The sequence below is a fragment of the Macaca fascicularis genome, chromosome X (assembly GCF_037993035.2).
Source record: "Macaca fascicularis isolate 582-1 chromosome X, T2T-MFA8v1.1".
In the NCBI taxonomy this organism is placed as follows: Eukaryota; Metazoa; Chordata; class Mammalia; order Primates; family Cercopithecidae; genus Macaca; species Macaca fascicularis.
Genome location: NC_088395.1, coordinates 155124651 through 155138969, shown reverse-complemented (window position 1 = coordinate 155138969; position 14319 = coordinate 155124651).

Here is a 14319-nt window from a genome sequence, read left to right as displayed (position 1 = left end):
AGACATTTGAAAAAATGTGGCACACATGTAATAATAATCAAATATTTATATGCTTCACATATGCTAACACTTGGGTAAATGTTATTATTTATTTCAATTATATAGATGAGGAAACAGGGGCATGACAAAATGAAGAAACTACCCACATATCAGAACTGGGATTTGAACCCAAGCAGTTTGGCTCTGGGGCCCCAGCTGTTGACTACTATGCTATAGTACCTCTATGAATCAGCTATACTATTTATTCAGTCCAGAGTTGCCGCTTGCTTTCCATGCTGAACCTTCTTCATTAACTCCAAAGCCCCTCAAAAATCTGTGTTTTTATGGGTAGAGAAGTATTGGTCTAGAGCCCAGGTCAAAAGATTTTCTCTTGTACTCCTCTGGCCACCTTTCTCTACTATTCCCTCTGGGCCTGACACAGTGTCAGACACACAGAAGGCATGAAAATGTGTGTGTTATGAATGACTGAGCAAGTGCATGAGGGGACAGTATCATTGATAGGGTTTGGCTCTGTGTCCCCACCCAAATCTCATGTTGAATTGTAATCCCTACGTATTGAAGGAGGAGCCTGAAAGGAGGTGATTGAATCATGAGAGTGTACTTTCCCCTTGCTCTTCTTGTGATAGAGTTCTCACGAGATCTGGTTGTTTTGAAAGTGTGTAGCAGTTCCGCCTTAGCACTCTCTCTCCTGCTCCGCCATGGTAAGATGTGCTTGCTTCTCATTCACCTTCTGCCATGATTGTAACTTTCCTGAGGCCTTCCCAGCCATGCTTTCTGTATAGCCTGTGTAACTGCGAGTCAATTAAACCTCTTTTCTTTATAAATTACCCAGTCTCAGGTAGTTGTTTATGGTAGTGTGAGAATGGACTAATACAATCATGAATGGCACATAAATAAAATCAGTCAAGTGTGCTGTCCTGGCTCTGAAATGCTGGGACTCTCCTTATTAAACATTATCAATTGCAGCTAGAAGCCATCCTGAGAATCACTGGCCCCAGACTCAGCGGAATCGATGACCTATGAGGCTCACTGGTGAAGCTCAAAGCCCCGTGCTGCTGACTGAATGTTTGTGCCCCCACAAAATTTATATGGTGCTATCTCTACCCTCAATTTGATAGTATTTAAAGATGGAGCCTGTGGGAGTCATGTGATTATGTCATAAGGGTAAAGCCCTCCTGAATCGGATTAGTGCCCTTATAAAAGAGGCCACAGAGAGCTTGCTTGCTATCTTTCTGCCATGTGAGGAAACAAGAAGACAGCATTCCATGACCAAGAAGAGGGTCCTCACCAGAATTCAACCATGCTGGCACCCTGATCTCAGACTGCCAGACTCTGGAACTATGAGAAATCAATTTCTATTGCTTATGGTATTATGTTATAACTACTTCAATAGACTAAGACATCTGGCTTCCTGCTTCATCCCCAGTCTTTATCTTGCCAGTTCCACTCTTCATGGCCTGTCAGAGCCCATGTTATACTTGAGCTGTGTTTAAAGACATAGGTGATTTAAGTGGCCTTTCAAGATGTTGCTAGACATATAGTCTTATTTTTCTCATTTAAGAAGAGGAGTGATATAGCCTAACAGATAATGAAAAAATGGGTGAAGTTGGAAGGGTAGTAAGATTGGTGCCTAGAGTGGCCCTGGGTCCCCTATGTCCCTTGGGTTTGATTCAGAGTTGGAAAGCATCATTTGGGCCCACCACAAGCCCACTGCAGCCAACCACTTGCAGCTACTGTTGATGCTTCTGCAAATAAATTACTTTTTTATACTTTGGTTAAAAAGAATACACATAACATCAAATATATTCTCCTAATAAATTTGAAATGTACAGTACAGTATAGATAACTATATGCACATTGTTACATGGCAGATTTATAGAATTTATTTTCATCTTGCACAACCAAAACTGTTTACCCATTGATCAGCAACCTCCCTTTTCTCCCTAACCCCAGCCCCTGGCAACCACCATTTTACTTTGTGTTTCTATGGGTTGACTACTTTAAATACTTCATATATGTATATTCATGCAATATTTGCCGTTCTGTGATTGTCTTATTTCACTTAATCTAATGTGCTCAGGTTTCATTCATATTGTAGCATGATAGGACTTCTGTTTTTTAAAAAAAGGGTGAATGTTGCATTGTATGAATATAACACATTTCCTTTATTCATTCATTTGTTGAACATTTACATTATTTTCCCCTCTTGGCTATTGTAAATAATACCGAAATGAATGTGGGAGTGTTAATATCTCTCCAGTATACTGATTTTATATTCTTTGGATAAATATCCAGTAGTAGGATTGCTGAATCATGGGTAGTTCTATTTTTAGCTTTTGAGGAACCTCCATATTGTTGTTCATAGTGACTGTATCAATTTATCTTCCCACCAGCAGTGCACGGGTTTTCCCTTTGCTCTTCATCCTTGCCAACACTTGTTATTTTCTCTTTTGTTTTGTTTTGCTTTAATGGGTTTGATTTGGATTATAATTTAAAATTTTTTTTGCATATTGCATTTTTTATATACAGCAATTTTGCACATTACAGAAGTAGTGTAAGATCTTTAAAGACACCAGTGTGGAACCACACAATTTGGAGGCTTTGTTTGTCTTTGGAAGGGAATTGTGTTTACCTTTCTGCCTTCTCAGTTTGAAGCATTTTTATTTGTTAAGAGGAAATATGTTTACTTATTTCTGATTAGAATCTGTTTCACTTCAGGGAGTTGTATACTTCTGGATACTGATCTCTCCAATGAGAGAAAGCTGGGATGAGGATTGGGAACTGCTACTGGTGCAGCCTGTGTCAGAGATCATTGCATGATAATCGGTGTTTAGCAGTCTTTTCAAAATAAGGGGTCTACTTCTATTGGTGAAAAATCAGGACATTAGTGGCTCACGAATCAGGTAACCACCAAATTATATCATAGGGGCCTAAAGAGTTAAAGCACCCCAAAAGTGATTGCTTCCATTGTTTCACATGGCAGACCAGCCAGTACTCCATTCACCAAGCATACTTAGATCTTTGTGACCTGTGAATGAGCCTCTATCACTACATGTCACAAATAAAGGCCTGGGAGATTGATTCAGCTAGCTGTCCCAAGAACACTGTCACAGGTCAGAATTGAAGTGTCTTGGCAGGGGTAGGTACCTATCCCACAACTGCCAAGCCCATTTGTCCTAATGCTTCATCTCTAAACACACAGAATGAGTACAATCAATCTCCCTCCAAATTTCAGCAATTCCTGGTCATCCCATTTAAAAAAATTGCCTAAATGTAAGGGGACATGGGAAGGCTGGTATGGTTTGGAGCTGTCATGCCACAAGACACATGAGAAGTGGGACCCTCATGCTCATCTTCAGCCCTGGAAGAAGCTGAGCAGAAGAGGCAATACAGAAAGGAACACCTTTAGGCAATTCCTAAAAGGTACAAAAGTGCCCTTTCGCTGTACTTGGGTCACTATCAACTTGAAACATCTATGAAAGACATAGATGACATGGCTTTTATGGCAGGCAAGAACTCTTTTAGCTAACAGGTTAGAAAACAAAGGTATGAAAAAAGCTGCCCTGAATGTATCATTCTCCAGAGTATGTGGTCACTAGTGTTTGAAAGCTGCTTTCTCAGATTTCCATGACTGTTGGACCAGATGGTAAAAATCCAGGTTTCCAAACAGATAAAGCACTTCCATTTGGCTTGATCCATACCTGGGAAAGAAAAGTGAGGTTTCATCTGGAGTCATCTATACTCTGCTGCTTTTGACATCTGACCAACATATTTTGCTCATCACCTTTTCCTCATGGTAGAATTTGTGAGTGCTTGAGACAAAATCTCATCCAAATCTTGCTGAATCCTTTACAATTATAAAAAGGTCATAAGGGCCTTTTGATGTCCTAACAACCTACAAAGTCTTTGCCAGTTCCTTTCTTCTGACTCAGAGGCAAAGGATACCACAATACTCCAGCAGATCATGGCCTCATTTCAGAACTTAGAAGTGAAGAGTATTCAAGGATTTCAACTCCAGGAGTCAGTCCATATTGCCTACTTGCCGGGCTGCCTGTGGTTTCAAGGTATAAGTTTAACTGGAAAGTGAAAGAACAAGTTCCATATGAGTTTTCCTGATGCAGACAGGAGACTCCAACAGCTGGTGTCTTGGTTTTGCATGCATGCCAGATTGGAAGTCACAGCAGGCCAGCATGAGGACCTGCCGGCGAGAGTATCCTGAGGAACATATTTATTTTCTGTCTATATCTTTATGTGTTTCCCACGTGAAATAGGAGGAGAGAGTCACAGAATTGTTTGCAGCTGGGAAGTAGTAGAGCAATGAGACTGAAGCCTTTTTACTTCTAGGTCTAGCACTCACCACAGAAATCCTGATTCTAGAAGGCTGAGGGTGGGGAAGAAACCAATTGCATAATTTTCAAGGCAAGTGTAAAATGAAAATATGACTCCTGTTCAAAAACTGTTACAAAATTCAGGACTCCTCAGTAATTAAACCAAGTACACAGAGCCCTTGTAAGCTTCAGGCCCTGTGTGAGTGTGTAAGTTGCATGCTTACGAAGTTGGCTGTGGTTATAACAAGCTTCCAGCTTCCTGAAGGAGACACTGTGTGATCAAGTCCTGTCCATGTAGCCCCCCAAGTAGAGGATCTCTTATTCGGGTTTATGGACCTGGAGGAAAGGCATGGTGGGGTTTACCCCAGGCCTTAGGTTCCTAATTGACTAGCAAATTGAGCCAGTTTGTGGTCCTCACCTGAGTACACACCTATTTGGCATAGTGGGGCTTCCCAGGGTGTCCTGTGACGCACTTACTTCCTGGTGTCCACTGATTGCCTACTCATTCAAAATGCATTACATTTCTCAAAATTTTAGAAGGAAAAACAAAACACAACATGAAATAAATCAGAAGACAACTGACAAATTGGGGAAACATTATAATGTAGAGGGCTACAAATATGTGTAGCTTACAGGGCTAATATCCCTAATATGTAAAAACTGACAAATTTTTGGACAGTGGACCCAAATCTAATAGAAAAATATGAAAAAGACATGAGCAGGCAATTCATAAGTAGGTGTAGAAATAGTCCTTAACCATATTTAAAGCTGGTTAACCTCACTAAGTTAAGTGCACTGAATATGTGTGTCCCCCTAAAATTCATAAGTTGAAATCTTAACACCTAAGGTGATGATATTAGGAAGTGGAGCATTTGGGAGGTGTTAGGTCCTGAGAGTGGAGCCATTATGAATGGGATTAGTGTTTTTATAAAAGAGGTCCGAGAGAGAGACCCTCCTTGCTCTTTCTACCATTTGAAATCACATCAAGAAGATAGTTGACTATGAATCAGGGAGCAGGCCCTCAACAGACACCAAATCTGCTGTTGCCTTGAAATTTGATTTCTCAGCCTCTAGACCTGTGAGAAATAACTATCCATCTTTATAAGCCATCTAATTTATGGCATTTTCTTATAGTAGCCTTAGAAGACTAATACTAATTTAAAATGAAAAGAAAAATTGAATTTAAATTTTAAAAAACTATCCTGAGAAATGGAAACTATCTCCAAACTGACAGATTTTGGACTTAGACAAAGACATTAAAATGGTTATTAAAACTGAATTCTATATGTTCAAGCAGTATAGTAGAATTACGGGAGACATAAATATCACTTAGCTTGTACTTATAGAAATAAAAATTAACATTTGTGATGAGAAATACATTTGATAATATTAACAGTAAATTAGACATAGCAGAAGGAAAGGTTTGTGTACCTTGAAGACATAGCAGTAGAGGCCACCTAGAATGAAACAGAGTTCATCCATACATAAAATGGATAATACACCATGATCAAGTGAAGCTTTTCCCAGGAATGCAGGGTTGCTTAAGCATTTGAAAACCAGTCAATATAATTTACCTTATTAACAGACTAAAAAAGAAAACAATACATGCAGAATGAACATTTAACAAAATCCAACAATCGTTCCTTATAGAAACTCTTAGTAAAGTAGGAATTGAAGGGAAAGGTCTCAGCAAAAATACAAAATAAAGCCTGGACACTACAGGTGAATTAAAAAAGGTTTTGGCAAAAAAAGTCTCCCACAAGTGGCATACATAATATATTCCATACCAGAAACTATTTTTTAAAAAACTCCCTCCTTAATTGAACAAATTTTCAGTAATATAAGGAAAATAACAATAATGCTTCAAATATATACATTTTTAAAAACTTATTTTATTGACTTTTATTTATAATTATGGCAGTAAAAATATTTTAAGGCAACCAAAACATCTGCAAAGGGTACAATGTAAGTAACCACAACTAATATAATGCTGTATTTTCTTGCTTTGTTCTACAGTCTTAAAATAAGTAACTGACAATTAAAGAATAATAAATTCCACTTTATTTTTATTTTTTTATTTTTGAAAAATGAATACATTTTTCAAAATAAGTATCAAATATTTTATGCTCGAATACAGGAAAATTTTGGACTTCTCAAGCAAAACTTTGCACCTCAGAGTTCATACTGTTTTGCTGATTTAAACATAAATAAAAACAAGTTAATGCAGTAGTGTAAACCTTTACAACCTTTGTGCTATCATTGTTTGTTTATAACCAACATAAGATATATGTATTCCACACATCAACACAGGAATTGAAGACTGGGATTGCACTGAAAGTGACCTAAAGCAATTTCAAACTATTAGAAATTTGCTACAAAAAGGAGCAATGGTAACTGTCAGCCAGGGTTAGGGGCCAACCTGTATAACAGGGAGCTCTCCAAATTAACTCCCTTGAAGAATACACCAGTTTTTAAGGGATAAGTGCTAAGAATGTGGTAACATGAAATAATTTCATTCATATATATACACAAACAAACACACATACACATACGCATATACATACAACATAAATCACATCAAACTTCTAGAACTTAGACCAACAAAAGACTTTGTGGGGAGTGGAGAGTATTTCATCACTGACATCTGACATTATTCAAAAATTTTGGAGTATGAAGGTGATAATTAAAAACAGGAATAACTTTTTGGGGGTTTATGTTTATAGAAACAAAACAAAACAAAAACCTCTGCAGATAATGCTTTACTTTTTTGCCTGCGTGGAATGCAGACCACTACCCCCAACTGCTACTCCCTTGTTCATCCACTACTCTGCCCCGTTTCTTAGGAAGAAAGTTGCATAATCAGTGTTGTGTATGAGATCTCCAGAAACAACACTATTTTAATTCTTTGGACTAACTTTTAGAAGAGTAAGATGTTTGGGGTTTTTTGAAGGCTTTTAGGTGCTTACATCATAGGGTAGAGTGCAACAAGCACCATTATCAGGTAGGTGGCCTGCAGTTGATTTTGTTGTCTGCCTTTTTTCAGGGAGTGTCATTGTCACCCCACACATCACATCTCATCTGGGTCTGCCCCCCAACCCCACAGGCAAAGATACCAAGTTCTTTTCTACCTTACCCATTGGTGAAAGTGTTCAGTACGCAATTTGTCTTCAGTGTTCAGGACTTACCTAATCATTATCCTCCATGTCTGGTTAACTGCGGACCTGTCGGTCTGACCCCAACCCCACAGAATCCACTTCCCTCCCTTCCCACACACCACCTCTTCCCTCCTTCTGCCCTCTCCACCATCCTAGAACATGTAGACACACAAATCATTTTACAAACGGTTTATTTTATTTTCATACACCTTGGGGTGTAGAATGTACTCTAGACCCTGTTGGCTATTTCTCTGGGGTCAGACCTCTGGAGACTTTTCAGATAGATCTGAGGTCTCTGGCCTTGTCCTGAAATTACTAACTGTCCAGGGAGATGCTGCAGATGGTGGAGGTCTCCTCACATTTTTGGTCCTGCTGTGGCTCATTTTAACTGAGCTCCTCATTCAGCTGGTCACAGTGGTCAGATAGTGTTGACCTGCTCTCTTTCTCACATTTTCTTAAAAAGGTGGTCTTTTAGGGAGTGGCCTTTTTCTTGGAACTCCCTCAAAGTGTTCCGTTTTCCTTCAGGTAGTCTTGGGAACCTGGAAGGACAACAGGGAGATCACAGAAGGGCATCTGTGTCAAGGAAGTGGATGGAGGAGGGGTAGAAATAGGGGCTTCATGAGAAGTGGTAGAGTCTGGGGTGGGGGTTGTGTCAGGCAAGAACAGGGTAGGAGTGTTGAGAGGGAGGAGTCAAGGGGAAGACGAGGAGGAGCTTGGGTGGGTTTCTTACCTTGATAGGACTTTTGGGCTTTGGTTGAGAAGGGGCCACCCTCTTCCTTGGCTCTTTGGTGTCAGCAGGTGGTTGTTCCACAACTGGGCTGGAAGCTCATGGTGTCATAGTCATCTTTACCATGTCAGTGACTCTCAATGGTCTACCTCAGCCCACCTGCTCTTCCTATATATACCCCTCCCAGGACAGTGATGAGTCTCACCCCTGAGCTTTGATTGGTCAGTAAGCCACCACCCAGCCAAGCCAATGGTAGTCCTGGGTTTTCAGGGGAGAGAGGTTTAGAGATCAAATGCACTATCCTGACAGCTTATTACAGGAAGGGGTAGTGTGGAAGGGGTAGTGTGAAGGAAGTCATAATGTTCTAGTTGGAGAAAGGGAGCACTTCTTTCGCACCCCCAAAAGAGCTTCCAGACTTACGTGTCACCGTCCTTATCTTCCAATGTTATTTCTGGTGGACCACATAGCAAGGAGAGGATGTCTCTTCCAAGCCTTTCTCCACAGTCACCCCATTCAGTGTTACATTCTGTTTTCTACCATTCTTCACCATTACCTAGTTTTTGTACGTCTTACTTACAATCCACCCATGGTGATGTGGCCATATTTGTTTGTGGAGACATAAATCATCCACTTTCTTACTAAAAATTTATCTTATGCATATGGAAGACTTCTCACTTCGTGGCTACTACCAGAAAACTTTTCCATCCCATCTCCTTTTCCCAGCATCCATGCAACTCTCCTCAGTTTTTCATAATCCATTCTAAAATCACTGCCCTTAGTCTGTGTTCAGTAAACAGACTTGCTTCACTGGGTATCCTTATCTCATCACAAACCTTGGGGTCATGGTCATCTCAGCAGATGTAGTACTGGACTTGGGTTTCAACAGTATAGGAGAGATGAGGCAGATATTAATATGCTAGAAGTTATGTTGGGAGACTGCATGCAGAAAACTCCCACCTAAGACTGATGAGTATTCCCATGGAGGAGTTTGCCTTAGCATAGGTGTGTGACCTTTAGGTGCAAAGGTCTTCTCAAAATGTGTCCTCACAAGCCGGATGCTTTTCTTGCCTTGTTTTATTGCTGTCACTGTTAGCATCCTACCTTCCTGGGATCTTGCCTCACAGTTGATACACTGGTGGAATTCATTTTTATGAATAGCTCTAACAAGCTTCCAGTTTCTTGGATGGGGCACTGTGTGATTAATTTATATCCATGTAGCTCCCTGGTTAGAGGGTATCCAACTCAAATTTTTGGCCCTAAAGGAAAGGGAAAAGAGATTGTGAAGTTCTCCATAGGTCTTATATTTCTGGTCAACTAGTGGATTCAGCCTGCCTGAAGTCCCCTGAGCACACAACCTTGGGGTTAGTGGGGCTTCCCATGATTTCCTATGCAGCACTTCCTTTCTGGTGTCTACTGGTTGTATACTCACCCAAGATGCATCACACTGCTTAAAATTTTAAAAAGCAGAACAAAACCACCATAAAAAATTCAAAAGGCAACTGAAAAACTGGAGAAAATTTATAACCTAGATAATTAATATCACTAACATGTAAAAACTTTAAAAATTGTTGAAACAAAATACTGTAAACCGACAGAAAAATGTGAACAAAGACATGAGCAGACAATTTGCAAAAGAGATATAGAACCAGTCTTAACCATATTAAAAGATGGTTAACCTCACTAAGTTAAGAAAAATCAAATGAAAATTACCTTGAGAAATCAAATCTGACCCAGAACTAGCACAGATTTCAGAATTATCAGACGGGGCATTAAAATACTTGTAATAACTGTATTTCATATATCCAAAAATTAGGTAGAGACATAGAAATCATAGACTCCAAATGATCTTATGGAGATGAAAACTATAGTGTCTGAGGTGACAAACACAGTGGTTGGAATTAACAGCAGATTAGGCATGGCAGAAGGAGAAATTTGTGTTCTTGATGACATATAGAAAATACCTAGAATGAAGTACAGAGTCCATCAATACATAAAAAATCAATGCACCATGAGCAAGTGAGACCAGAAGGGTTGGTTAAACATTTAAAAATCAATGTAATTCATATTATTAAAAAACTAAAAATGAAAATCTATGTGTACATCTCAATAAATGCAGAGGAATAATTTGATTAGCTGCAATACGTATTCTTTACTTTAAAAATACTCTCATCAAATTAGAGATAGAAGGAAAATTTCCTCAAACTGATGAAGAGCATCTATAAAAACCCAGCAGATAACATCATACTTTATGGTAGAAGACTGAATGTTTTACTTCTAATGTAAGATCAAGAAAAAGATGTTGACTTCCATTTTACTGAAGTTCAGACCATGAAATCAGACTGTAAAAGGATATCAGAAGCATCAAGTTTGGAAAAGAACTAAAACTGTTTTTATTTGCAGATGGCTTAATCATTTATGTAGAATATCCAATGATATCTACAAAAAACTACTAAAACTATTAAATGATTTTAGCAAGGTTGCAAAATAAAAGTCAATATATAAATTCATTTTTAATATACTAGGACAAATAATCAAAATATTTTTAAAAAGTAAAGTCATTCCCACTAGCATTAAAGTATGAAATACTTAGGGATAAATCTCACAAAATACGTGGGAGACAACAACATAAAAAATAGACAACAGATTTGTACAGTAAATTCATTGAAAAAGATATAGGAATGTAAGTAAGCACTACACACCTGCATAGATGGCTATGATGAAGAAACAGAAAGCATCAAGTGTGACAAGGACATTGAGAAATTGAAACTTTCATACATTGCTGGTGGGAAAGTAAAATGGTGCAATCTCTGTGGAAAATATTTTGGAGTTTCCTTAGGAAGTTAACATAGGGATATTGTATGATCCAGAAATTCCACTCCTAGGCGTCTACCAAAGAAAATTGAAAACATATGTGTACACGAAGAGTTGAACACAAATGTTCATAGCAGCATTATTTCTAATAACCAAAAAGTAAAAGCAACCCAAAGGCCCATCAACTGAATAAACAAAACTTGGTATATCCATACAATAAAATATTATCTGGCCATAAAAGGACTGGAGTTTTGATGCATGCTACAACATGCTACAGTTCTGAAATAATTATGTTGATTTAAAGAGACGGACACAAAAAGCTATATATTGCATGAATACACTCAAATGAAATATCCATACTAGGCAATTCTATAGAGACAGAAAATACATTCGTGGATGCCAGGGCCTGGGACAGGGGGAGGTGGAAGGAAGGTGACTGTTAACCAGTAGTCTTACTGTGTTTCTTTATAAGGTAATGAAAGTATTCTAGAATTAGGCAGTGATGATGGTTTCAAAAGCTATGCATATACTAAAAACCACTAAATTGTACACTTTAAATGATGAATTTTCTTCCAATTCACCAACATAGAATTCTATGTTCAGGTACCAGTACCATGCTGTTTTGGTTACTGTAGCCTTGTAGTATAGTTTGAAGTCAGGTAGCGTGATGCCTCCAGCTTTGTTCTTTTGACTTAGCAGAGTCATCAGAAATAATACCACACATCTACAGCCATCTGATCTTTGACAAACCTGAGAGAAACAAGAAATGGGGAAAGGATTCCCTATTTAATAAATGGTGCTGGGAAAATTGGCTAGCCATAAGTAGAAAGCTGAAACTGGATCCCTTCCTTACTCCTTATATGAAAATTAATTCAAGATGGATTAGAGACTTAAATGTTAGACCTAATACCATAATAACCCTAGAGGAAAACCTAGGTAGTACCATTAAGGACATAGGCATGGGCAAGGACTTCATGTCTAAAACACCAAAAGCAACGGCAGCAAAAGCCAAAATTGACAAATGGGATCTCATTAAACTAAAAAGCTTCTGCACAGCAAAAGAAACTACCATCAGAGTGAACAGGCAACCTACAGAATGGGAGAAAATTTTTGCAATCTACTCATCTGAAAAATGGCTAATATCCAGAACCTACAAAGAACTCAAACAAATTGACAAGAAAAAAACAAACAACCCCATCAAAAAGTGGGCAAAGGATATGAACAGACATTTCTCAAAAGAAGACATTCATACAGCCAACAGACACATGAAAAAATGCTCATCATCACTGGCCATCAGAGAAATGCAAATCAAAACCACAATGAGATACCATCTCACACCAGTGAGAATGGCAATCATTAAAAAGTCAGGAAACAACAGGTGCTGGAGAGGATGTGGAGAAATAGGAACACTTTTACACTGTTGTTGGGATTGTAAACTAGTTCAACCATTATGGAAAACAGTATGGCGATTCCTCAAGGATCTAGAACTAGAAGTACCATATGACCCAGCCATCCCATTACTGGGGATATACCCAAAGGATTATAAATCATGCTGCTATAAAGACACATGCACACGTATGTTCATTGCGGCACTATTCACAATAGCAAAGACTTGGAATCAACTCAAATGTCCATCAGTGACAGACTGGATTAAGAAAATGTGGCACATATACACCATGGAATACTATGCAGCCATAAAAAAGGATGAGTTTGTGTCCTTTGTAGGGACATGGATGCAGCTGGAAACCATCATTCTTAGCAAACTATCACAAGAACAGAAAACCAAACACTGCATGTTCTCACTCATAGGTGGGAACTGAACAATGAGATCACTTGGACTCGGGAAGGGGAACATCACACACCGGGGCCTATCATGGGGAAGGGGGAGGGGGGAGGGATTGCATTGGGAGTTATACCTGATGTAAATGACGAGTTGATGGGTGCTGACAAGTTGATGGGTGCAGCACAGCAACATGGCACAAGTATACATATGTAACAAACCTGCATGTTATGCACATGTACCCTAGAACTTAAAGTATAATAATAATAAAAAGAAAAAAAAAGAATTCCATGTTCAGCAAAATTATCCTTAAACAATGAAAAAGAAATAGACATTCTTATATAAACAAAAATTCAGGGAATTCACTCTTGGCAGACCTGTTATGCAAGAAATATTAAAAGTTATTCATACAGAAGCCAAATGATATTGGATAGAATCTAGATTTTACATAAAGGAAGGAAGAGTGTCATAAAATGAATACATGAAGGTAAAATAAAATATTTTATTTTCCTTATTTTTTGTTATGAATTGATAATTTGTAATTGTATGTATTTATGGGATACAAAGTGATATTATAATTTATTTTTAAAATGTGGCATAATTAAATCAAGCTAATTAACCTATCAGTCACCTCAAGTACTTATTTTTTATAGTGAGAATATTTTAGATTTACTTTTAGCAATTTCGAAATGTAAAATACACTATTATTAACTATATTCACCACGCTGTGCAGTAGATCTCAAAAAATACCTTATTCTTCTCTGAGATTTTGTACTCTTGGCTATCATCTCCCAATTCTCCCTACCAGTCTCTGCAACCACTATTTTACTCTCTAATTCTGTAAGCTTGTTTTAGATTCCACATATAAGTGAGAACATGTGTATTTTGTTTTTCTGTGCCTGGCTTATTTCACTTAGTATAATGTTCTCCAGTTTTATCCATGTTGTCACAAATGACAGAATTTCCTTCTTTTTAAGGCTGAATAGTATTCCATTGCATATATGTACCTCATTTTCTTTATCCTTTCATCTGTTGGTGGGCACTTTGGTCGATTCTGTAATTTAGTATTGTGAATAGTGCTGCAATAAACAAGGGAATGCAGATATTTCTTTGATATACCATTTGAATATATACCCAGCAGTGGAGTTGCTGGATCATATAGAAGTTTTATTTTCAGTTTATTGAGGAACCTCCATACAGTCTTCCATAATGGGTATACTAATTTACATTCCCATCAACAATGTACAGAGTTCCCTTTTTTACATCCTTGCCAACACTTGTTATCTTTTGTCTTTTTGATAATTGCCGTCTGACAGGTGTAAGATAATATTTCATTGTGCTTTTAATTTGCATATTCCTAATATTAGTGATGTTGAGCATTTAAAAAAATATCTGTTGGTCATTGTATGTCGTCTTCTTTTCTATTTTAAGTTCCAGGGTAAATGTGCAGGATATGCAGGTTTTTTATGTAGGTAAACATGTGCCATGGTGGTTTGCTGCACAGATCAACCCCTCACC